This window comes from Schistocerca serialis, chromosome 3 (assembly GCF_023864345.2).
Source record: "Schistocerca serialis cubense isolate TAMUIC-IGC-003099 chromosome 3, iqSchSeri2.2, whole genome shotgun sequence".
In the NCBI taxonomy this organism is placed as follows: domain Eukaryota; kingdom Metazoa; phylum Arthropoda; class Insecta; order Orthoptera; family Acrididae; genus Schistocerca; species Schistocerca serialis.
Window position 1 is genome coordinate 599,044,362 of NC_064640.1, and position 23,622 is coordinate 599,067,983.

A 23,622-nucleotide genomic window follows, 5' to 3' on the forward strand; every position below is an offset into this window, starting at 1 on the left:
AAGAAATTCCAAAGACGTAAGCAGTGCATGCGTGTCGAAGGCTATCAAAATCTGTATTCGTGCGATGTATTTGGCCGTATTTACACAGTACATCCAAATAATGCCGAGACTTACTATTTGAGAATACTGTTGGGTAACGTCAAATGTCGTATTTCATTTGCAAATTTGACAACAGTCGATGGCATAGAGTGCCAAACGTACAGAAAAGCTTGCCAAAATCTTCGTTTGTTCGAAAAATGACCAACAGTGGGAAACAACACTGACGGACACATATGCCAGCTGTCATCCGCGACAAATTCGAACATTATGCGCCATCATTTTGACTAAGTGTTCGCCATCTAACCCGAAAGATTTATGGGAAAAATTCAGAGAAGATTTGAACGAAGGCATTTTGCACCTTATTCGTACCTTTAGCAATGACAAATCCATCATTTTTTTGGGCAATATTTTCGATCCAGCTCTGATCGAAATCGAGGACATGTGCTTCACCATCAACAACAAAGAACTCATTCAGATTAGATTAGATTAGATTAATACTAGTTACATGGATCATGAATACGATATTTCGTAATGATGTGGAACGAGTCGAATTTTCCGATACATGACATAATTAGGTTATGTTAACAACATACTTAAGTTAATATAACAACTTTATTTTTTTGTGTTTTTTGTTTTTCTTTATTTTTTATTTTTATTTTTTTTATTTTTTTAATATTTTTGTTTTTTTTTTCTTTTTTGTTCTTAATTTATATCTAAAAATTCCTCTATGGAGTAGAAGGAGTTGTCATTCAGAAATTCTTTTAATTTCTTCTTAAATACTTGTTGGTTATCTGTCAGACTTTTAATACTATTTGGTAAGTGACCAAAGACTTTAGTGCCAGTATAATTCACCCCTTTCTGTGCCAAAGTTAGATTTAATCTTGAATGGTGAAGATCGTCCTTTCTCCTAGTATTGTGGTTATGCACACTGCTATTACTTTTGAATTGGGCTTGGTTGTTAATAACAAATTTCATAAGAGAGTATATATACTGAGAAGCTACTGTGAATATCCCTAGATCCTTAAATAAATGTCTGCAGGATGATCTTGGGTGGACTCCAGCTATTATTCTGATTACACGCCTTTGTGCAATAAATACTTTATTCCTCAGTGATGAATTACCCCAAAATATGATGCCATATGAAAGCAATGAGTGAAAATAGGCGTAGTAAGCTAATTTACTAAGATGTTTATCACCAAAATTTGCAATGACCCTTATTGCATAAGTAGCTGAACTCAAATGTTTCAGCAGATCATCAATGTGTTTCTTCCAATTTAATCTCTCATCAATGGACATACCTAAAAATTTGGAATATTCTACCTTAGCTATATGCTTCTGATTAAGGTCTATATTTATTAATGGCATCATACCATTCACTGTACGGAACTGTATGTACTGTGTCTTATCAAAATTCAGTGAGAGTCCATTTACAAGGAACCACTTCGTAATTTTCTGAAAGACAGTATTGACAATTTCATCAGTTAATTCTTGTTTCTCAGGTGTGATTACTATACTTGTATCATCAGCAAAGAGAACTAACTTTGCGTCTTCATGAATATAGAATGGCAAGTCATTAGTATATAATAAGAACAACAAAGGACCCAAGACTGACCCTTTTGGAACCCCATTCTTGATAGTTCCCCAGTTTGAGGAATGTGCTGATCTTTGCATGTTACGAGAACTACTTATTTCAACTTTCTGCACTCTTCCAGTTAGGTACGAATTAAACCATTTGTGCACTGTCCCACTCATGCCACAATACTTGAGCTTGTCTAGCAGAATTTCATGATTTACACAATCAAAAGCCTTTGAGAGATCACAAAAAATCCCAATGGGTGGGGTTCGGTTATTCAGATCATTCAAAATTTGACTGGTGAAAGCATATATGGCATTTTCTGTTGAAAATCCTTTCTGGAAACCAAACTGACATTTTGTTAGTACTTCATTTTTACAGATATGTGAAGCTACTCTTGAATACATTACTTTCTCAAAAATTTTGGATAAAGCTGTTAGAAGGGAGATTGGACGGTAATTGTTGACATCAGATCTATCCCCTTTTTTATGCAAAGGTATAACAATAGCATATTTCAGTCTATCAGGGAAAATGCCCTGTTCCAGAGAGCTATTACACAGGTGGCTGAGAATCTTACTTATCTGTTGAGAACAAGCTTTTAGTATTTTGCTGGAAATGCCATCAATTCGATGTGAGTTTTTGCTTTTAAGCAAGTTTATTATTTTCCTAATTTCAGAGGGAGAAGTGGGTGAGATTTCAATTGTATCAAATTGCATAGGTATGGCCTCTTCCATTAACAGCCTAGCATCTTCTAATGAACACCTGAATCCTACTATATCCACAACATTTAGAAAATGATTATTAAAAATATTTTCAACTTCTGACTTTTTGTTCATAAAGTTTTCATTCAATTTGATGGTAATACTGTCTTCCTCTGCTCTTGGTTGACCTGTTTCTCTTTTAATAATATTCCAAATTGTTTTAATTTTATTATCAGAGTTGCTGATTTCAGACATGGTACACATACTCCTGGATTTTTTAATAACTTTTCTTAATATAACACAGTAGTTTTTATAATGTTTGATAGTTTCTGGGTCACTACTCTTTCTTGCTGTCAGATATATTTCCCTTTTCCGGTTACAAGATATTTTTATACCCTTAGTAAGCCATGGTTTGTTACAAGGTTTCTTACGAGTATATTTAACAATTTTCTTGGGGAAGCAGTTTTCAAATGCATTTACAAAAATGTCATGATATAAATTATATTTTAAATTGGCATCAGGTTCACGGTACACCTCATCCCAGTCTAACTGCTGTAGGCTTTCCCTGAAATTTGCAATTGTTAAATCGTTGACTGAACGTACTACTTTGGAGGACTGTTTAGTATTGCTGAATGGAGCTATGTCATATATTGTAACTAGCTGTGCACCATGATCAGAAAGACCATTCTCAACAGGCTGAGCATTTATCTGGTGAAACTTATCTTGGTCTATAAAGAAGTTATCTATCAGTGAGCTGCTATCCTTTACCACCCGAGTAGGAAAATCAATAACGGGTGTCAAATTGAAAGAACCGAGTAATACTTCAAGGTCGTTTTTCCTATTACCCTCTTTCAGAGAATCTACATTGAAGTCCCCACAAATGATAATTTGCTTCCCCCTGTCTGACAGATAGCACAACAAGGAGTCCAAATTTTTCAGAAATAGATGAAAATTTCCTGATGGGGACCTATATACAGTTACAATTATAAATGTGCCTTTATTTAATTTAAGCTCACAGGCACATGCTTCTATATGTTTCTCTACACAAAACTTTTTCGTTTCTATACTTTTTGCACAATGATAACTTTTGACATACATGGCAACTCCTCCTTTCTCCATATTTTCTCTCATTACATGTGCAGAGAGCTTATAACCACTTACATTTACCTTATCCATATCAGTAACAATGTGATGCTCAGACAGGCATAGTATATCTATTTCATTCTCAGCTTCTAAATCTTCTAAACAAACCAGAAGCTCATCTACTTTATTCTTTAAACTCCCAATATTTTGATGAAATATACTTACATTATTTTTAATTATACTTTTATGAGAACCTTTCCTTATTCTAACATTTGCAGTAATCTCCTGTCTGAGTTTCTCATTGTGCTCTGGCCTAGTTCCTATACCAGTGGTCACATGGTGTTCAGAGAGGCAGATTATGTCAACTGGGTTGGGTGACTTTAATTCATCAATGCAATTACCTAGGACTGAGATACAACTTGGTGGAGATAAACTTTCTGGTGATTGGTGAAAATTTGTAATTGATAGCTGTGATTGGTGATCCAATGTGCTAGAATTGTGCTGTTTAATTTCTTTCCTAAACTGAAGATTTGTTTCAATCCTGACCTCTCGTAGAACTTGACATCTTTCTGTCTTACCTATCCTAAAAAAGGTGCTGCTCGAACACCTGTAACCACTGGTATTTTACCATTCATGGCAGTGCCTCCCCCCCCCCCCCCCCTTAAATTTCCTGCTATTACCCCAGCCAGTTTACCCTTCCCTTTCCTGTTGAGATGTAGGCCGTGCCTGGTATAGTCCCACCTACTGAGATAATCAACAGGAACCACACCAATATGAGCCCCCGCACCCGACCCAAGCAGCCGTTCCAACTCCAAATTAACTCTCCCAACAGAAGAGTTCAAATGAGGCCGGTCATGGCGTCTCAGGACACATACAAATTCAACATTGGTGTGTCTCGATGCCGACGCAATCTTTACCAGGTCACACTCTATACTGTACCCAGGATCTCTGTCGATGCTGTTCCCTGGCCCTCCCACAATAACCACGGTGTCTTCCCTGGTAAATGCTTTACAGAGTGAACCTAAATCCTCTGTCACCTGATCCAGACTAGCACTTGGTTTGAAAAAATTTGTGACCTGGTATTCTGGTCCTAATTTCTCCTGCAGAAGTTGGCCTACACCTCTGGCATGAGAACTGCCTAACAACATAACTTTCTTCCTTTTCGATGACTTTCCTACATTCTTTTTCATTTTCCTATTGAAAGTTTGTTGTGTCCTGTCTACACCTACCTCTGCTTGAGGCTCATCAGTTTCTAACTGAAGCAACAGGTCAAACTTATTTTTGACATTCACCACAAAACTGTCAGACTTAGTTCTAGGCCTGTTCCTTCTGCTACCTGTTGCCACTTCCCACCTCTCTTTGCCCTTCTCCCTCCTTAACCTGTCCAGATCTTCAATAGCCTGATCTAGCTCAGCCTGAAGGGCAGCAATTTTCCCCTCCTGTTCCACTATCTTCCTATCTCTGCTGCAAATCCTACATAACCACTGATGAGCCTGATCCACTTTCCCAACACCCACGCCACTGCAGTCCCCCCAGTGAAAAAAACTACTGCATCCATCACACCAAACCCCGGAACTAACAATTCTACGGCAAGTCAGGCACTTCTCACTCATGGCAAAAATAATACTTTAGCTAGAATAAATCAATTAAATTACCGAAAATCAAAAAAGACGTTACAAGAATTAAGCCTATTCACAAATGTATATAAGCAAGTTTCTGATTTAAAATTCCGCTGTTTTTCTGAGATCTGTATTAAAACAACGAAGGTATACGCTATTTATTATATATTTCACTCGATGGAATGAAAAAAAGGACAATTAAACGAGATACTTTAACTTTGATTCTCCAAAAACGTTACGAGAATTAGGCCTATAGACAAGTGTATATAGGCAAGTTTCTGATATAAAGTTAAGCTGTTTTTCTTAAATCTGTATTAAAACAATGAAGTTATACGCTATTTACGGTAGTTTACTTATTTGTTACCGAGAAACTAGTTAAATTACCGTGAAACAAGAAACAAACACGTTTACAAAATTTAAGCCTGGCGCGACTTCGCGAAGTTACGATCTTTTCGTGTTTTCTGAAAAAATATGCAAAGAAAAGTCAAACCTTTAACGGCAAGACTAAACGATACACTAATGCACGTATTTAATTTGTTGTCGGCGTTAAACTAAATTATATTTCTGTCTAAATCACTTAACTTTCTGGAAATGGTTTCTGGCGTCACTTACTCGGCGGCCATCTTGGACCATTCATTTTGGCATGACTGCTCCAGAACGTTCTGCACTTGACCTTTATCATTGCAATTTAATGAGAGAACAGCAGTACAATACTAATGATCCCACGTCCGGCCATCCTGATTTAGGTTTTCCGTGATTTCCCTAAATCGCTCCAGGCAAATGCCGGGATGGTTCCTCTAAAAGGGCACGGCCGACTTCCTTCCATAATCCGATGAGACCGATGACTTCGCTGTTTGTCTCTTCCCCCAAACAATTCAATCCAATACTAATGATTTGCGCTTGTTTGTTGAAGCAAACAAACCACTTTTGCTTGTGGAATGAAAATTGGCCTGCGACAGAATTGCAAATGCCCAGTCAAATGGCTGAAGTAGTCTGGTCTCCCTAGATGTGCCTGGCGGCACTGGAAAAACGCTTCTCATCACTTTGCTATTGGCTCACATTCGACCTCAAAATGGAATTGGTTTGGCTCTTGCTTCATCAGCTATTGCGGCTACATAATTAGGTGGTGGACGAATAGCGCATACGGCGCTCAGATTGCCTTGGAATATGTATATCTCGGAAGCCGCAACATGTAACATTTCAAAAGGATCTGGCCTGGCTAAAGTTAGGAAACTTCGCAAGGTCATTGTCTGGTGCGAATGCACCATGGCTCATAAGAAATCGCTTGAGCACTTGACCGAACGCTTAAAGATTTACGATCAAAGGCACAACCGTCCTGTTGCGTTCTCATTTTATTATCTGCCGACTTAAGACAAACTCTTTCCATGATACGTACACCAGCATCAGATGACGAGCTCAAAGCGTCGCATCTTTGGAGACTTTTACTTAAACTCACATTAAAGACCAATATACACTTACATTTGCAGCACGATGCATCGGTAGTCACATTCACAAAACAGCTGTGGAACATTGGTGGAAGAAAAGTACCAGTTGATTCTACCACAAAATGTATTTCATTTCCATTGAACTTTTGTGTCATTGTGCCATCCATCGAAAAACTCATACAAAAAGCTTTTCCGCAGACAGTCACCAAGTATAAAATTCATAAATCGCTTTGTGAACATGCTATTTTGGCAGCATAAACCACCGTCTTCTTTGCAATCAACCATGCAGTTCAAGAAAAAAAATACAGGCGATTGTGAAACACACAAATCGATTGACACCGTCATGAACGCGGACGTAGTTGTTAATTACCGTATCCAATCGAGTTTTTAAATTCGTTAGATCTTCCTGGTGTGTCACCGCACAGGTTGTCACTCAAAGTCGGCGTGGCAATTATTCTCTTATTGAACATAATCCACCCCAATTGTGTACTGGAACAAGACTCGCTGTGGAAAAACTGACGCCGAATGTCATCAAGGCAATTATTCTTAGTGGAAAGTTGAAAGAAGAAGATGTGCTCATTACATGCATTCCCATCATTCCCACCGATATGCCATTTAATTCCAAACGACTGCAGTTCCCCATTCAAGTTGGATTCTCAATGACCATCAACAAGACACAAAATGAATCACTTCAAGTTCACATGGCCAGTTGTATGTTGTACGCTCACAAGTCCAACAACCAAGAAATTTATTTGTTTTTGCTGAAGATGGAAAAACAAAAAATAGTGTCCACCTTAAAGCTTTTGAATAACAAAGTCAACCAAATAAAATGAATATCATTTATTCCTCTCCTTTATGTATCATTCAGTTTAAATAAATGTGTTCATTGTTGAGAATAAAATAAATATCATGTTTTCTATCATTCCTAATTAAACAAGACAACTCTTTCAAATTTCAAATGATATTTCCATAATTATTTCTTCCGCAGCAGCAACATGCTCGTCAGACATAAAAGTCATAAACCAAAATTAGTCTGGGAAGCTATTATTACTAATTTAAGCAAAAATTAAGTAAGATATAATAGCTTAATGATAAAGAGTGTACTAAAACTGTTGAAGATCCAACATAGAATTGAAGTTATGATCTGGCACATAGTTCAGCCTGTGAGGATCTCAGCTCATTTCAGAATTATGAAACTAGGGCTATGAATGTCTTCAGTAGGGAAATGCATACCAATGCCTGCTTCATAAAACTACGGAACTTCAACATAAAATGATCTTCAGTACATTATCAGAAGACACGAAGAAGGAAAAATGTTAGGTTTATTTAAGAAATAACCGAAAGGAAATGGCATGCAAATTTTCTGTTTCTTGTATCCAAACTGCCAGGTGAGATGATACTTAATGAAAAGTGGCTGAGACAAACTGCCTTTAGTACTTGTATGGACAAAATTCTTTCTTGACTAAATTTCTATTTTTAATTACCTTTTTCTCAGCATGTGGTGATTTATTGTATCTCTTGCTCTGGAGCACTTGTATGACTCCTCCTCTCACCAGTGCCAGTGTGGACTCTAAAGATTCTGCCATACTAGATTGTGATGATGATAGTTTCTTGACAAATATGCTAGGTAAGTGCTTAATGTAGTTACTATTATAGAAACTAAATCTCAAAAAAGTGATTGAAAATAAATATATGGTATCAATGCCTCTGAAAAAAATATACATTTGTATCAAACTGGAGTATTTATTTATGGGAATCATTTGTCAGTTTTCTTCTCATTTTAAAAATGAAACATTTATTTCAGGTGTGTCTCAGGTGAATGTGATGGTGCAGTAGTATATACTGCAATAATGTTCATCAGACTTATTGATTGGCGACTCCATAGTGTCCTGTGCACTACGACCAGATAATGGGTATACTTGGAAGGAGAGACAGCATTGGTCGTATATTTTTGTTTATTATCGCAAAATCGATTTTCGGTCACTTAGTGACCATCTTCAGTGCTGTAATTATAACTTAAATTAGTAAGCACTGGTGTCAATAAGCTTACGGCGATCACATAGATTTTGCGATAATAAACAAAAATATACGACCAATGCTGTCTCTCCTTCCAAGTATATTCATCAGACTTGTTCCTTCATGAAATATAAATGACAAACTGTACTTTATATATATATATATACAAGGTGTTACAAAAAGGTACTGCCAAACTTTCAGGAAACATTCCTCACACACAAATAAAGAAAAGATGTTATGTGGACATGTGTCCAGAAATGCTTATTTCCATGTTACAGCTCATTTTAGTTTCGTCAGTATGTACTGCACTTCCTCGATTCACCGCCAGTTGGACCAATTGAAGGAAGGTAATGTTGACTTCGGTGCTTGTGTTGACATGCAACTCATTGCTCTACAGTACTAGCATCATGCACATCAGTATGTAGCATCAGCAGGTTAGTGTTCATCATGAATGTGCTTTTGCAGTCAGTGCAATGTTTACAAATGCGGAGCTGGCAGATGCCCATTTGATGGATGGATTAGCACGGGGCAATAGCCGTGGCGCGGTAAGTTTGTATCGAGACAGATTTCCAGAACGAAGGTGTCCCGACAGGAAGACGTTCGAAGCAATTGATCGGCGTCTTACGGAGCACGGAACATTCCAGCCCATGACTCGCGACTGGGGAAGACCTAGAACGTTGAGGACACCTGCAATGGATGAGGCAATTCTTCATGCAGTTGACGATAACCCTAATGTCAGCATCAGAGAAGTTGCTGCTGTACAAGGTAACGTTGACCACGTCACTGTATGGAGAGTGCTACCGGAGAACCAGTTGCCTCCGTACCATGTACAGCGTGTGCAGGCACTATCAGCAGCTGATTGGCCTCCACGGGTACACTTCTGCAAATGGTTCATCCAAAAATGCGTCAATCCTCATTTCAGTGCAAATGTTCTCTTTACGGATGAGGCTTCATTCCAATGTTATCAAATTGTAAATTTTCACAACCAACATGTGTGGGCTGACGAGAATCCGCACGCAATTGTGCAATGACGTCTTCAACACAGATTTTCTGTGAACGTTCAGGCAGGCATTGTTGGTGATGTCTTGATTGGGGCCCTTGTTCTTCCACCTACGCTCAATGGAGCACGTTATCACAATATTATAAGGGATACTCTTCCTGTGCTGCTAGAACATGTGCGTTTACAAGTACGACACAACATGTGGTTCATGTACGATGGAGCTCCTGCACATTTCAGTCGAAGTGTTTGTACGCTTCTCAACAACAGATTCGGTGACCGATAGATTGGTAGAGGCAGACCAATTCCTGACCTCAACCCTCTTGACTTTCATTTATGGGGGCATTTGAAAGTTGTTGTCTACGCAACCCCGGTACCAAATGTAGAGACTCTTTCGTGCTCGTATTGTGGACGACTGTGATACAATATGCCATTCTCCAGGGCTGCATCAGCGCATCAGGGATTCCATGCGACTGGATGCATGTATCCTCGCAAACGGAGGACATTTTGAACATATCCTGTAACAAAGTGTTTGAAGTCACGCTGGTACGTTTTGTTGTTGTGTGTTCCCATTCTATGATTAATGTGATTTGAAGAGAAGTAATAAAATGAGCTCTAACATGAAAGTAAGTGTTTCCGGACACATGTCCACATAACATATTTTCTTTCTTTGTGTGTGAGGAATGTTTCCTGAAAGTTTGGCCATACAACACTCTACATATATATATATATATATATATATATATATATATATATATATATATATATATAGAGAGAGAGAGAGAGAGAGAGAGAGAGAGAGAGAGAGAGTGTAATGGAAAGGTATGATGAAATTTTTAGGAAACATTGTGCACAAGTAGAAAAAGAAAACATATTATATGGGCATGAGTCCGTAAACTATTTATTTCAGCATTAGAGCTCTGTTTCTACAATTTTTCAACACATTAATCATGGGAAACACAGGAAAGTAATGTATCAGCACAGAATAAAATACTTTCCTAAATGAAATGTTCAAAATGCACTCCATTGGGAAGGCTACATGCATCAAATCCCAGGAGACACCATATTATTCCACAGCCTTCCACAATAAGGGTGTGTAGACTCTGTACATCTTGTACTGGAATTCCATACACAAGAGATTTCAAATGCCCCCACAAATAAAAGTCTAATGGGTTTAGGTCTCGAGAGTGTGAGGCCCAAAGGAACTGGTGCATCTCTACCTATTCATCCATCATGGAATCTGTAGAAGCCTAAGGACATTAACTCTGAAATGAGGAGGAGCTCCGTCACTGCATGAAATATATTTTGATGCACTCATAAGGGCACTTGTTCCAGCAGAACAGGTAGAACACTGTCTAAGAAAGCATGACAAGTTTCTCTGTCAAGTTTGTGTGATAGAACATGAGGCTCTAACAAGCAGTCACAAACAATGAGAGCCCTGAATTTGACAAAAAATCTTTGTTGATGACAGGATTGCACAATTTCATTTGGATTCTTCACAGCCCACGATAAGGAATAGGAGTGGGCCAAGAATTGAACTTTATTGGACTCCCTTCATGATTTCTCACTTGTCACTAAATTCTTTTACCTTCCAACATTGTTTGCATTATTCAACACAACTTTTTGATTGTTATGATTATGAAGAGAAGTAGAAAATGAGCTTTAACATGGAAATAAAGCAGTTCCAGTCCCACGTCCATATAACATACTTTATTCCTCAAACATAAGGAATTTTTCTGAAAGTTTTGACTACATTTTCAGTTACTCAGTGTATAGCTTGCTGATAACACACATGGCTCACAGATGGTCATCCTGCCATTTTTAGTTTTGTTCATTTCTCGAAGCACAACAGAAACTTGCATCCTTTATAGTACGGGGTGATTCCCTCATGATGTTACAAAATTTCAGGGATGATGGAGAAGGGTAAATGTATCAATTTGAATCAAGGGACCCTGGTCTCGAAAAGACCAAGTCCAAAGTGAGAAGTGAAAATTGTTTTGAAACCTCTGACAGTGGACCTCTTCTTCTACAAGTTCTTTGCTTTCCATATTTTGGGAGGAGGTAGCTTGGACCAAAACAAGAAAAAGTCCAGTAAACATGGGCTCTAAAGAGGATACCTTAATAGCTATCAACACTTTTGCATCTTTGCTATTGTGAAAAACATCTCTTCTACTGAACAAGAGCTCCTAGCTCTTAAGGTATGCACTTTACAGCCCATGTTTACGATCCAATTGTTTCTTCTTTTGGCCCATACTACATCCTTCCACAATATGGAAAGCAAAGATTTTGCAGTGGAAGAGGTCCACTGTTAGAGTTATCAGAACGATTTTTGCTTGTAACTTTCAACTCTGTCATTTCCGGACCAGTGTCCCTTACTTCAAATTGATGCATTTACCCTTCTCCAACATCCCTGAAAGTTTTTAATACCATAACAGACTCACCCTGCATACTTGAAACTGTATATGATGCAAGGGCAAAAAAGTAGACCTTTTTGGCACTAAAGAAATAATTTGATTGTGAATGGTCTCTTATGAGGTGCAGATACTGCTATTGCAAGAGCCCTTTCTGATATTGTATACAGTATATGATAATACAGAACTGTTTGCATATAATTTTGATCAGCAATATGATTGTATTTCACTGTATTTGTATTCGACTCATAACATACATTTTACAGATCATCTGAACATATTGTACAGGAGACATGTCAAGTTTTGACTTATGATACACACAGTTACATATTTTTATAACACTAATTTTACCAGCACAGATTTGTGTTGAGCACATTATTAAACTGTTTTTCTTGTGATGAACAGTACTTAGTGTCTAAATTCCAGATATTATTTTATGCAAACAATAGTTTATACAACATTATGATATTAAATACTCACACGGTTCATATGATCATCTCATCATTCATAAGTTCCTCAACTGAGTAGTAGCATTTTTCAACCAGAAGATCATATAGTTTTCACTTCAGTGAACCTATCTCCATGCTCAGTACATCTCTACCCTTAAGTTTATCATTGACTTCCATTCCCATGTGCTTGGGTGTCTGCTGGTAGAGTTTTAGGTGATGTGCTGGAAGCATCAAATTTTCCTTGTGTCTAGAGTTGTGTGTATGATTGAAATGGTTTTCTTCCATTACTTAAGAATTATGGTGTACAAAGATGATAATCTCAAATATGTACAATGGAGGGATAGGTAATTTTATAGGGTAACAGTATATTCTTGGAGAGGCAGCATACATTTTTTCTAATGATTCTTTTCTAAAGTAGTAGGATTTATAACATATGACTTGAATTCCTCAAAATAATTAAACCATATTTAATTATGGATTCAGAGTAGCTGTGGTACACCACCTTCCTGCTATTTATGTCTGTTACACCAGATAGCATGTCCATTGAAAAAGCAAGTCTGTTTAATTTAGTAGATAATAATCTATATATGCTTGCCAGATTACATTTTTGTCCAAGTTTAGTCATAAAAATTTGATGGTCTGAGCATCTTCTGTAACTTGATTTTTATGTTTGATACTGATCTCACTGATTTTTGATTGTTCAGTTTTAAACTGAGTAAACAGGGCCTTTGAAATGTTACGTTTAAGAACATTTGGTTGAAACCATGTATCTAGGTTGTTTAGTGTGTTTATTACAGCATCTGGAATTTCCTTCGCACTTTCTTTGTCATTACGTACTGAAGTATCATTGGCAAACATGACTGGCTGGTTACTGGTATTGAGAAGTAAATCATTTATGTAAAAGAGAAACAAGAATGGCCCTAAGATTCAGCCTTGAGGGACTTGTTGTGAAATTGTATCCACTGAGATGCAAATACATAGTATTAGATGTTATGAGTACACTTTGCTTCCTGTTTTCACATAAGACCTAAGCCACTGTAGCGAATTTTGTCTAGTTTGTGAAGCAACATGGAGTGAGTCACTGAATTCTTTCCCCTTTTACCCTGAATTGTTTATTATCTTTAGGTGGTGTTTGTAGGAGTGATTTCTGGAATATTTGTATCACATCACAAAGTTATTTTTATTGCGTTCCAATAAAAATTAAAGAACTTTGGAAAAAAAATCATTTTGTTGTAGGTGTTACAAAGTAGTTGATAATTTTTGCTGCTAGAATGTAGGCTAGCAAATATACATTGATAAACTGAAGAATAACTTTTTTTCCACTACGTGATTGAACTGATAAGTTAGAAAAGGGAGAGCAAATTTTTTCAGGAGATACAAAAACTTACTACATAATGACTTTAAGCATGGTGTCATGCGGTTGCTATTTAGCAACTGACCCCAGGACGAAACAATATACATCATTACAACATGCCTTAGCCACCAACAGTGGTCAGTAATCAAGTTTTAATGTACTGAAGATGACCCCTTTTTGAACTTGATGATGTTGATGAGGCAACTAGCATTCTGTTTGCAGCAGAGGATTGTGTTATGTGAGCTTATATTATTCATATTCATTACAGCAATAAAAGAGTGTGCTGTGAGCATACAGGTTTATTCATCAGGTACCCAAAATACAACCACAAGCAAAATATAGTGAAGCATACAGTGTTGGTACTGCTTCTTCTTTATCTCATTCATCCTCCACTGGCCACTGGCAGATACTGTTATAAAATGTATTGTAGTATTTTATTTACACCATATAGACTTTTTTTTGAATAGGTGCACTATATGCTTGTTTATATGGACGTAGCCTCCTCTAATTTAATACCCTTATAATGAGCATTTCTATTGATGGAACATGACCCCCTGTTATTGCAAATGATACATACAGATATAAAGATTGATTATCTCCAGTATACATAATTTGGAAAATAAAAGGACATGACAGCTTTTACAACTCATCGATTCAACTGAATTAACCATCATAGGTCTAGGAGAAGAATATCTGACCAGTAATCAAATCATTCTGGGTTCTGGGTTTGATTCCAGCCACTGGTTAAGTTCGGGATAAAACTCATCAGCAATGGCAGCCAAAGACTTATGATACAAGAAATGACATTCATTCTCCAACAGGCTTGTGAAAGAGGACAGTGAAGTGGACAAAGATTCTGTGCATCCTCTTTCCCCTTCGTAGGGGAGGTTGACCCTAAAGGTGGAAGAATCAGCAATGATCAGTGGCATGAGAATGCTGAATGCAATGGAAATTGCTGATTTAAAGATACATAATGTGTATCCACAAGATATGTGGTTTGTAATAGGAAAAAAATGTCATGAAGATTGCACCACTGACAAAAGATTATGGATTAGACCCCCATTTGGATCTCCAGAAGGAAACTATTAAGGGGTAGATGACTGTAAGAGAAATATTCAATAGCCAATGCAAGAGTAACAGTCTAAGTCAGAATGTGAAATGTCGCAAGTCTAAAGGTAGTAGGGAAGATACGAAATATGAAAATAGCAATGCAGGGGTTGAATCTAAATATAGTGGGGTTTTTAAAGTGAAATGTAAAAAAGTAAAGATTGAAGTCAGACAAATGTAGAGTAATACCAACAGTAACAGAAAATGCTATAATGAGAGTACAATTCACTATAAAAAGGAAGGTAGGGCAAAAAGTAAGTCTGTGAATAGTTCAATGACTGTTCAAATCAGAATTGACAGCAAATCAACAGCAGCAACAATTGTTCAGATATATATACTAACACCACAAACAGAAGCTGAAGAGGGGGGAAAAGTACTGTATTTACCTGACTATAGGATGACCCTGAATATGTGACCATCCTATTCTTCTTTTTTTTTTTTTTTTATAGCTGCTTAAGAAATTTTGATTTTTAACATATTCTGACTAATCAAAATTACAAATTTGTTTATTAATATAAGTATGTGCCTAAAAAAGTCAACATTATGCTTACATTATTTGATTAAAAGTGTCTGTACATCATTACAGGACATTAATATGGAGAGTGTTCACCCTTTAAATCTGCTGTGGATAGGACACTTTCAATGTGTTGTCTCAATGTCTGTAGAGCCATGGCAGTACATTCTTCCGCAAGAGCCAAAACCAGAGAAGATAGTGATGTTGGACGCTATGGCCTGGATAGAAGTCAACATTCTAACTTATCTGACAGGTGTACCACTGTATTCAGGTTGGGAATCTCGACAAGCCAGTCCATTTCATAAATGTTATTGTTCGCAAACAATCACATCACAGATGCCACTTTACGACAGGGTGTAGTGTTGTGCTGATACAAACAACCACAGTCTCTGAACTGTTCTTCTACTGTAAACAGTACACAATGCTGTAAAATGTGTTCATATCCTTTCATGGTTGGTATTTTCTTAAGTTCAATAATGGAAATACACCCCCAGACCTTAACACCACCTCTTCCATACTTCACTGTTGGCAGTACACGTGATGGCAGGTAATATTCTCTGGACATTTGCCAAACACAACCCCTCCAGTCAGATTTCCACAGGATATAGTGTAATTCATACCTCCCGATCTCTCATTTCCATTCATCCACTGTTCAGTGGTGTCAGTCTTTCCATGAGCTCAAGTGTCACTTAGCACTGACTACAGAATCAAGTTCTTTATAACTCCCTGTTGTATTGGGACTGATCAGTGCTCCCACCTCTGAGATATGTTGTAGAACAATGGTCAGTAACACATCAATTGTGATCTACTGGTAGATCGCGAGGGCATATTTGGTAGATCGCATGAGTACTGTGAGTGCAAAACAAAAATTGTTGAATAAAATCATCAACTGTTTTCCGTAGCTGTAAAAATGCATGCTTGTTCGACTCAAGTTGTTTTGTTTGTTACAAACAGCGTATAACTGGTACCAACATCTACCTTGATCCTCCAAAATTTTTTGCCATATTAGATAAATCAGCCGCCACCTGCACATCACTTGTTGCTGCACTGTTTCACTCATCTTTGTGAAATGTGTTTGATACGTGTCAGGAGAAGGCGGTGAGTTTCGTGCCATGTACTACCAACTTCTGCAATGTAATACAGCATGGAAAGGACATAGGTAGAACTTTTTGTGCCATCAGTACTCAGCACTGAGCATTTGTAGTTGAATACCTTGTTGACACTTTTTGAGAACGTACGAGTAGTGCAGGGACTTCACACATAATGAGTTGTGTATCAAAAAAATTTGCTTTTCTTAATTGACCTAATAGAAAAGCTTAATGAGTTGAATTTCAAATTTCAAGGAAATGACAAAGATATTGCTGACATGATATCTGAAGTAAATTCTTTTACTGAAAAATTGTTTTTGTGGGAGTGCTGTGTTACGAGGGGTGAATTAAGACATTTTCCAACTCTGAAGACACAAATAGAAGAAAGTGAGATACCTTAGAATAGCAAATGTCATGCAATAATGATCTCCAATTGAACTATTGAATGAATCTTCTTCCATAGCAGAAGTTTTTGACATAGATAGGGCAGATTCTGAACTTGAAATAATATCATTAAAAAATGATTTGTTTCTCAAAAAGGTTGCAGAACCCAAAACCTGTTGGCCTCTAATTCCTCAAGAGAAATACCCTATCTTAGTTACTGTTGCTCTTAGAATAAAGGCCTTGTTTGCTTCTGCCTACCTGTGTGAATCACTGTTTTCAAATGTGAACTTCATCAAAAATAAACACAGAACAAGGTTGACTGATGGACATCTGGACTCGTGTATTTCACTAAGTGTAACAAGTTATACACGAAATATCAAGGACATTGTTGACAAAACAGCTACTCAGATTTTACATCAAATGTAAAATAATTCTTGAGTTATTAATGCAAGAATATACTTGAGAATATTATGAAATAAAATTATCATGTTTTGAATAAATAGTGAAAACTTAAAACTTTTATTTTAAATAGTTGTTTTACAGTACCAATATCCAGAAATTAAAAATGTAGCAATTGAATTTTTAAAAGTAGATCACTTTGATATGTTGGTGTGGAAAAGTAGATCATGAAGGCTTTATGGGTGCCTACCCCTGTTGTAGAATATGATACTCACATTAAAGTCAAGACAAAATCCTACAGAATCAAAATCATAAATCTAACAATGTACCTCATTCTTATATTTTTCATAAACAGAAATAATATATAAAATTGACACAAGATTTATTTCCAGTTTAATCTGAAACTGTAATTACAATTTAAAACCGTTTTCCTTATCCCTGTTTGTACACTTTATTCTGAAAACATCCGTAAAAGAAGCATTATGTATACGAATCTCTTTGGGTGGAAAAGACTGATGTATAGTAGAGGTCTAGCTATTCAGATGACTTGGGACAGGACCCAGTCTGGATAATCAGATATCTGGATAATTGGATAAATCATGAAAACAGATCATTTCTTAAAAAAAAGAAAAGCTAAATTTGTATATACATATTTCTCTAATATTAATTTAATGACTACAAAACAATGTTGTTCAGATCTTGTACAGTACTGTAATGAATTACAGTTCTTGAACATATCAGTCAGAATCAGTTGCTTTACTGCCTTCAATTGTTTTCATGCAGTTTCACATTCATTTGATGATGAGCAGCTGTATATGGTCCACTCGGGCTGCCTCTCCATCTGCATTTGCCTAGTGTCAAGACACAAGCACCTCACCAGCTGACAGTCCAACATCTGCTTCAGTCACAGTGTCATCCTCCTAGCCATTCACTGTTCACAGGGAGATTTTGCCTTTTAATGCATTTGTTGTGGATTAAGTTTAGAATGATAAAGAGACATACAGTGTACTGTATACTGAAATAGCTATAGAATAAAACCAACAGATTTAGCCATACAGTACAAATTTCTTTTCCCTCAATGTGACAAGGATAATTGGTGATCCGAATAGCTGGAGGTCAGATATTTGGAGTTCTACTGTATGTTAAGATTGCTGAATTCACCTTTTTGTATCTTTGCTCTTGTTGATATTGTGTAGCAAGGAGTTATCAGGAAGCAGTAAGTTGCAAAGTTATGGTACAAGCAGTTGGACTGTGAAGTAGTTTTGGTGTTGCTTGAAAGCTATCTGTGTGATTTTTGTATTAAATGGAATTTTATTTATGCAGTTTTGTAGAAATATACATGAAATGAAGGCAGTAAAATGAATGATGAAGAAACAGATAGCAGCAGTGTTCATATTTCAAAAACAAGCCTGATCATATTCCTAGATGTGACAATGATCATTTCAGCAAGGCACATTTTCAATGAACCATGAAGAGCCATGAGAACTGGATGAGTACATTTTAGTTTTTAATTATTATTTCAAACTACCTTCTTGCTTAAAACAGTTGCACACACTTCGTGATATTACTGGTATTCCATGTGAAAAACTGATGATGATGTATTGTAACAGATGATGAGTTCATGATAATGTGAAGGCTTGTCTGGGATAAATTAAAGCCCAAAATTTGATGCTGCTGGGCATTTGTGTTTTGCTGATCAAGAAGGAGGAATAAATTTGAACATACATGGGAAGCAGCATAGAGCAAAAATTATGGATGGACTAATACTCATTGAACAATCAGAAATGGTGGATGATAATTGCAATGAATAATAATGAACTTATGATTTGGTCAACAATGGCAGTGTGTATGGATAAAACAAGATACGTAGAAAATATTTTGAAATTCAGTGACTTATTTTAATTTTGTGACATGTGAAAGTGCAGGAACAATGTCTATTTGTGTGGTAATACTGAGTGAATTAATTCAGGGTGATGACTTTTTGTTAAAGTTGGATACAATCAGAAATTTAAAAAAAACCTGGGTACATTATCCCAAGACAAGTCTATCATTGTACTGGTAATAAAGTTACTTAAAGCTGTTTCAGCATACATGAAAGAACATCATGAATGGTTAATACCAGCAATACATGGAAGTGTCAGTCAGATACATTAAGCACAGAACAGGTAAAACCAGAAATCTGCAGAGAAGACGAAATTGTAAACAAAATTAATGTTGAAGAAGCACATTCTGAGAGTAAAAGTATTTTTGAACTGTCAGTAACTGTGAGATTTTGAAAGTGGGTATCAACACTAGACAGTAATAAAGTAAAAGCTTTTATTAAGAATATTGAAGACAAAATCAGGAACCTAAGTGAACCAAAATGGCAGACCATAATTCTGCAGTTAAAGAAGTGCAAGATGTGAATGACTTGGGTGAAATAGTTGATGATAATGAAGACTGTAATTGTTTCTGTACTTTGAAAGATGACTTTGTAGTTGGAGGAAGTGAAAAGAGTTTACCTGTTGTTCATTGCATTGATGATGAAATGAAATGTGATGTTATGAGATGAAACTCTATACGAACTGTGCAGTAAACATGTCCATCAAATTTAGTTTCTAAAGACTGTTTGGAAACCATCATTTGCAAACAATTTGTGTGGACAAAAAGTCTGAAATTTTCAAACACCTGTCCTTCCCTGAAAAACTATTTCAATTTTCACCTCCAGCTCAACTGGTGGTCAGGGGTCAGTTTAGAAACAGTGGCATACATCCTTGTAGTAATTCTGCAAGTAATTAAATGTTTGCAACACCCAACATTGATGCAAAATCTTGTACATTTCAGTGAATAATCAAAAATTTTGTGAAATTATTTTGAAGCAACACTGTAACATTGCCAAGTCTGTAATCAACTTGCACTGACAGTTATTTAATTCTGGTGAAAACTTTCAAAATATTTACCTTTTAGCTGCAGTGGAGGAAATGATGTCAGTATGTGAAAGCAAAATCATGTTTGTAGTTTGTTCACAGTGAAAAGGTACACAAATCGCTTGATACGGGCAAGTCTTCAGGTCCAGATTGTATACCGATTAGGTTCCTTTCAGATTATGCTGATACAATAGCTCCCTACTTAGCAATCATATACAACCGCTCGCTCACCGATAGATCTGTACCTACAGATTGGAAAATTGCGCAGGTCGCACCAGTGTTTAAGAAGGGTAGTAGGAGTAATCCATCGAACTACAGACCTATATCATTGACGTCGGTTTGCAGTAGGGTTTTGGAGCATATACTGTATTCAAACATTATGAATCACCTCGAAGGGAACGATCTATTGACACGTAATCAGTATGGTTTCAGAAAATGTTCTTGTGCAACGCAGCTAGCTCTTTATTTGCACGAAGTAATGACCGCTATCGACAGGGGATCTGAAGTTGATTCCGTACTTCTGGATTTCAGGAAAGCTTTTGACACCGTTCCTCACAAGTGACTTCTAATCAAGCTGCGGGCCTATGGAGTATCGTCTCAGTTGTGCGACTGGATTCGTGACTTCTTGTCAGGAAGGTCGCAGTTCATAGTAACAGATGGCAAATCATCGAGTAAAACTGAAGTGATATCAGGTGTTCCCCAGGGAAGCGTCCTGGGACCTCTGCTGTTCCTGATCTATATAAATGATCTGGGTGACAATCTGAGCAGTTCTCTTAGGTTGTTCGCAGATGATGCTGTAATTTACCATCTAGTAAGGTCATCTGAAGACCAGTATCAGTTGCAAAGCGATTTAGAAAAGATTGCTGTATGGTGTGGCAGGTGGCAGTTGACGCTAAATAACGAAAAGTGTGAGGTGATCCACATGAGTTCCAAAAGAAATCCGTTGGAATTTGATTACTCGATAAATAGTACAATTCTCAAGGCTGTCAATTCAACTAAGTACCTGGGTGTAAAAATTACGAACAACTTCAGTTGGAAAGACCACATAGATAATATTGTGGGGAAGGCGAGCCAAAGGTTGCGTTTCATTGGCAGGACACTTAGAAGATGCAACAAGTCTACTCAAGAGACAGCTTACACTACACTCGTTCGTCCTCTGTTAGAATATTGCTGCGCGGTGTGGGATCCTTACCAGGTGGGATTGACAAAGGACATTGAAAGGGTGCAAAAAAGGGCAGCTCGTTTTATATTACAACGTAATTGGGGAGAGAGTGTGGCAGATATGATACGCGAGTTGGGATGGAAGTCATTAAAGCAAAGACGTTTTTCGTCGCAGCAAGATCTATTTACGAAGTTTCAGTCACCAACTTTCTCTTCCGAATGCGAAAATATTTTGTTGAGCCCAACCTACATAGGTAGGAATGATCATCAAAATAAAATAAGAGAAATCAGAGCTAGAACAGAAAGGTTTAGATGTTCGTTTTTCCCGCGCGCTGTTCGGGAGTGGAATGGTAGAGAGATAGTATGATTGTGGCTCGATGAACCCTCTGCCAAGCACTTAAATGTGAATTGCAGAGTAGACATGTAGATGTAGATCTACAATCAATTGCAGGCTTGATACACGTTCATTTAGCTTCACTATTTCACTGTTATAATTTACGTATGTTCCGTTTTTCACCACTCAACTATAACTTTTGTTCACTTTCTCACTATAAAGAACTGTACCAGACGCCGTGTTTAAGAGCTGTTATGTTGTGAGCATAAGCCTAAAAGTCTCATGTTGAAGTGAAAATGGAAGAATGAATGTTTTGTACGTTATTTAAAGTTTGACTTTGTGTTTTACAATAATCATTTTGCCAGTTTTGCATTATTCTATTATGAAATGGTGTGTAATCAGAGTGAATTGATTTTTATGGGCTTACCGGCTGCAGCAAATGCACAACTAATTGTTTTTGTTTTTATTTCATTTTCACAGGAATGTGGACATTATGATATTTAATCTAATTAATATGGTGTGCTAATAATAATGCTCTATTACTTTTGAAGCTGCATGACAATATAATATGTATTTAAGTATTATTTGGTTAATTGCTGCATGGTATAATGGAGATGATAGTGCATTGGTTTCTCTGTAAATATTATGATGCAGATAATTCAGACTTAATTTTGTTTCTGTTATACTACCAGCAATTACTGTTTCTTAGACTTTAAAATTTTGTCAACATTAAGAGACGAGATATTTTTGTAATGAGCTCATTAGAAACAAATTTATTCTTTATACCAATTCAAATCTATGTTGATCATGTTAGCTATGTACTATTGCAGCAACAACACTCATACACATTATATATTTTCAAATATTTTTCTTATTTCTATAGTTTTCAAAATTTGAACTTTGGGCAGTTCCATCAATTTGGTATTAGAATTTTACTCGCATTTACATGCCTACAGTATTCTTGCAGGGCTATTGTAATGGAACGGTCAGTTCTCCTACCTCCAACACAGACTGTAGAATAAAAACCTCACAATACAATATTATGGAATCAAAATCATAAATCAAAAAACATAATTCCTCCTTTTATTTTTTTCATGAACAGAAATAATATTTCAAAATTACATGAGATTTATTTTCAATTTAATTTGAAATTGTAATTATAATTTAAAATTAGTCATTTTTCTATTTGCATAATTTATTCTGAAAATGCTTTCTAAGGTATTTAATTATTCATATTAAACTCTTTGGATGTAAAATTTCGATGTATATTAGGACTGACGCATATACGGATTGCTGAACTGTGACTGTTTGTATCTTTGTCCCAAAACAAACAAATTGGAAATACTAGAATTGTTTGTTTAAATGAGCATTAGTTTACTGAGGACACAATTAAAATTTAAAACAAAATGGGAAATTTCAGATTAGAAAATAACTTTTACAGAACAAATAACTCATGTGGATGCTCATGAATACTTCTGCATAGTGCAATAAATTATGAAATCAGAAATTATTTTAATCATTTAAATGAAGAATGAATGTTTAAGATCTGTTGTGTAGAAATAATGGACTTAACAGTAACTGTTTGCCTAAATGAAAGCTCTGAACACCTTACAAAATTGTTCAACTGGTTCTAAGCACTATGGGACTTAATATTTGAGGTCATCAGTCCCCTAGACTTCGAAATACTTAAACCTAACTAACCTAAGGACATGACACACATCCATGCCCGAGGCAGGATTCAAACCTGTGACCATAGCAGCAGCACGGTTCTGGACTGTAGCACCTAAAAACGCTCCGCCATGCGGCCGGCATGAACACCTTACAAAATTTTTAAAAGTTTCTATGAAGGATGTAGAAAATGCATTCCTAGCATTAAGAAACAAAAGCTCTGCACACTGGGATGGAATACCCACCAAAGTTAGTAAAACAGTACACAACAAAAATCACGAAGCCACTAGCTCAAATAATATGACAATGTTTTGAAGAGGGCTGTTTCCAAGAGGTTCTGAAATATGCCGAAGTCAAACCATTCTTCAAAAAAG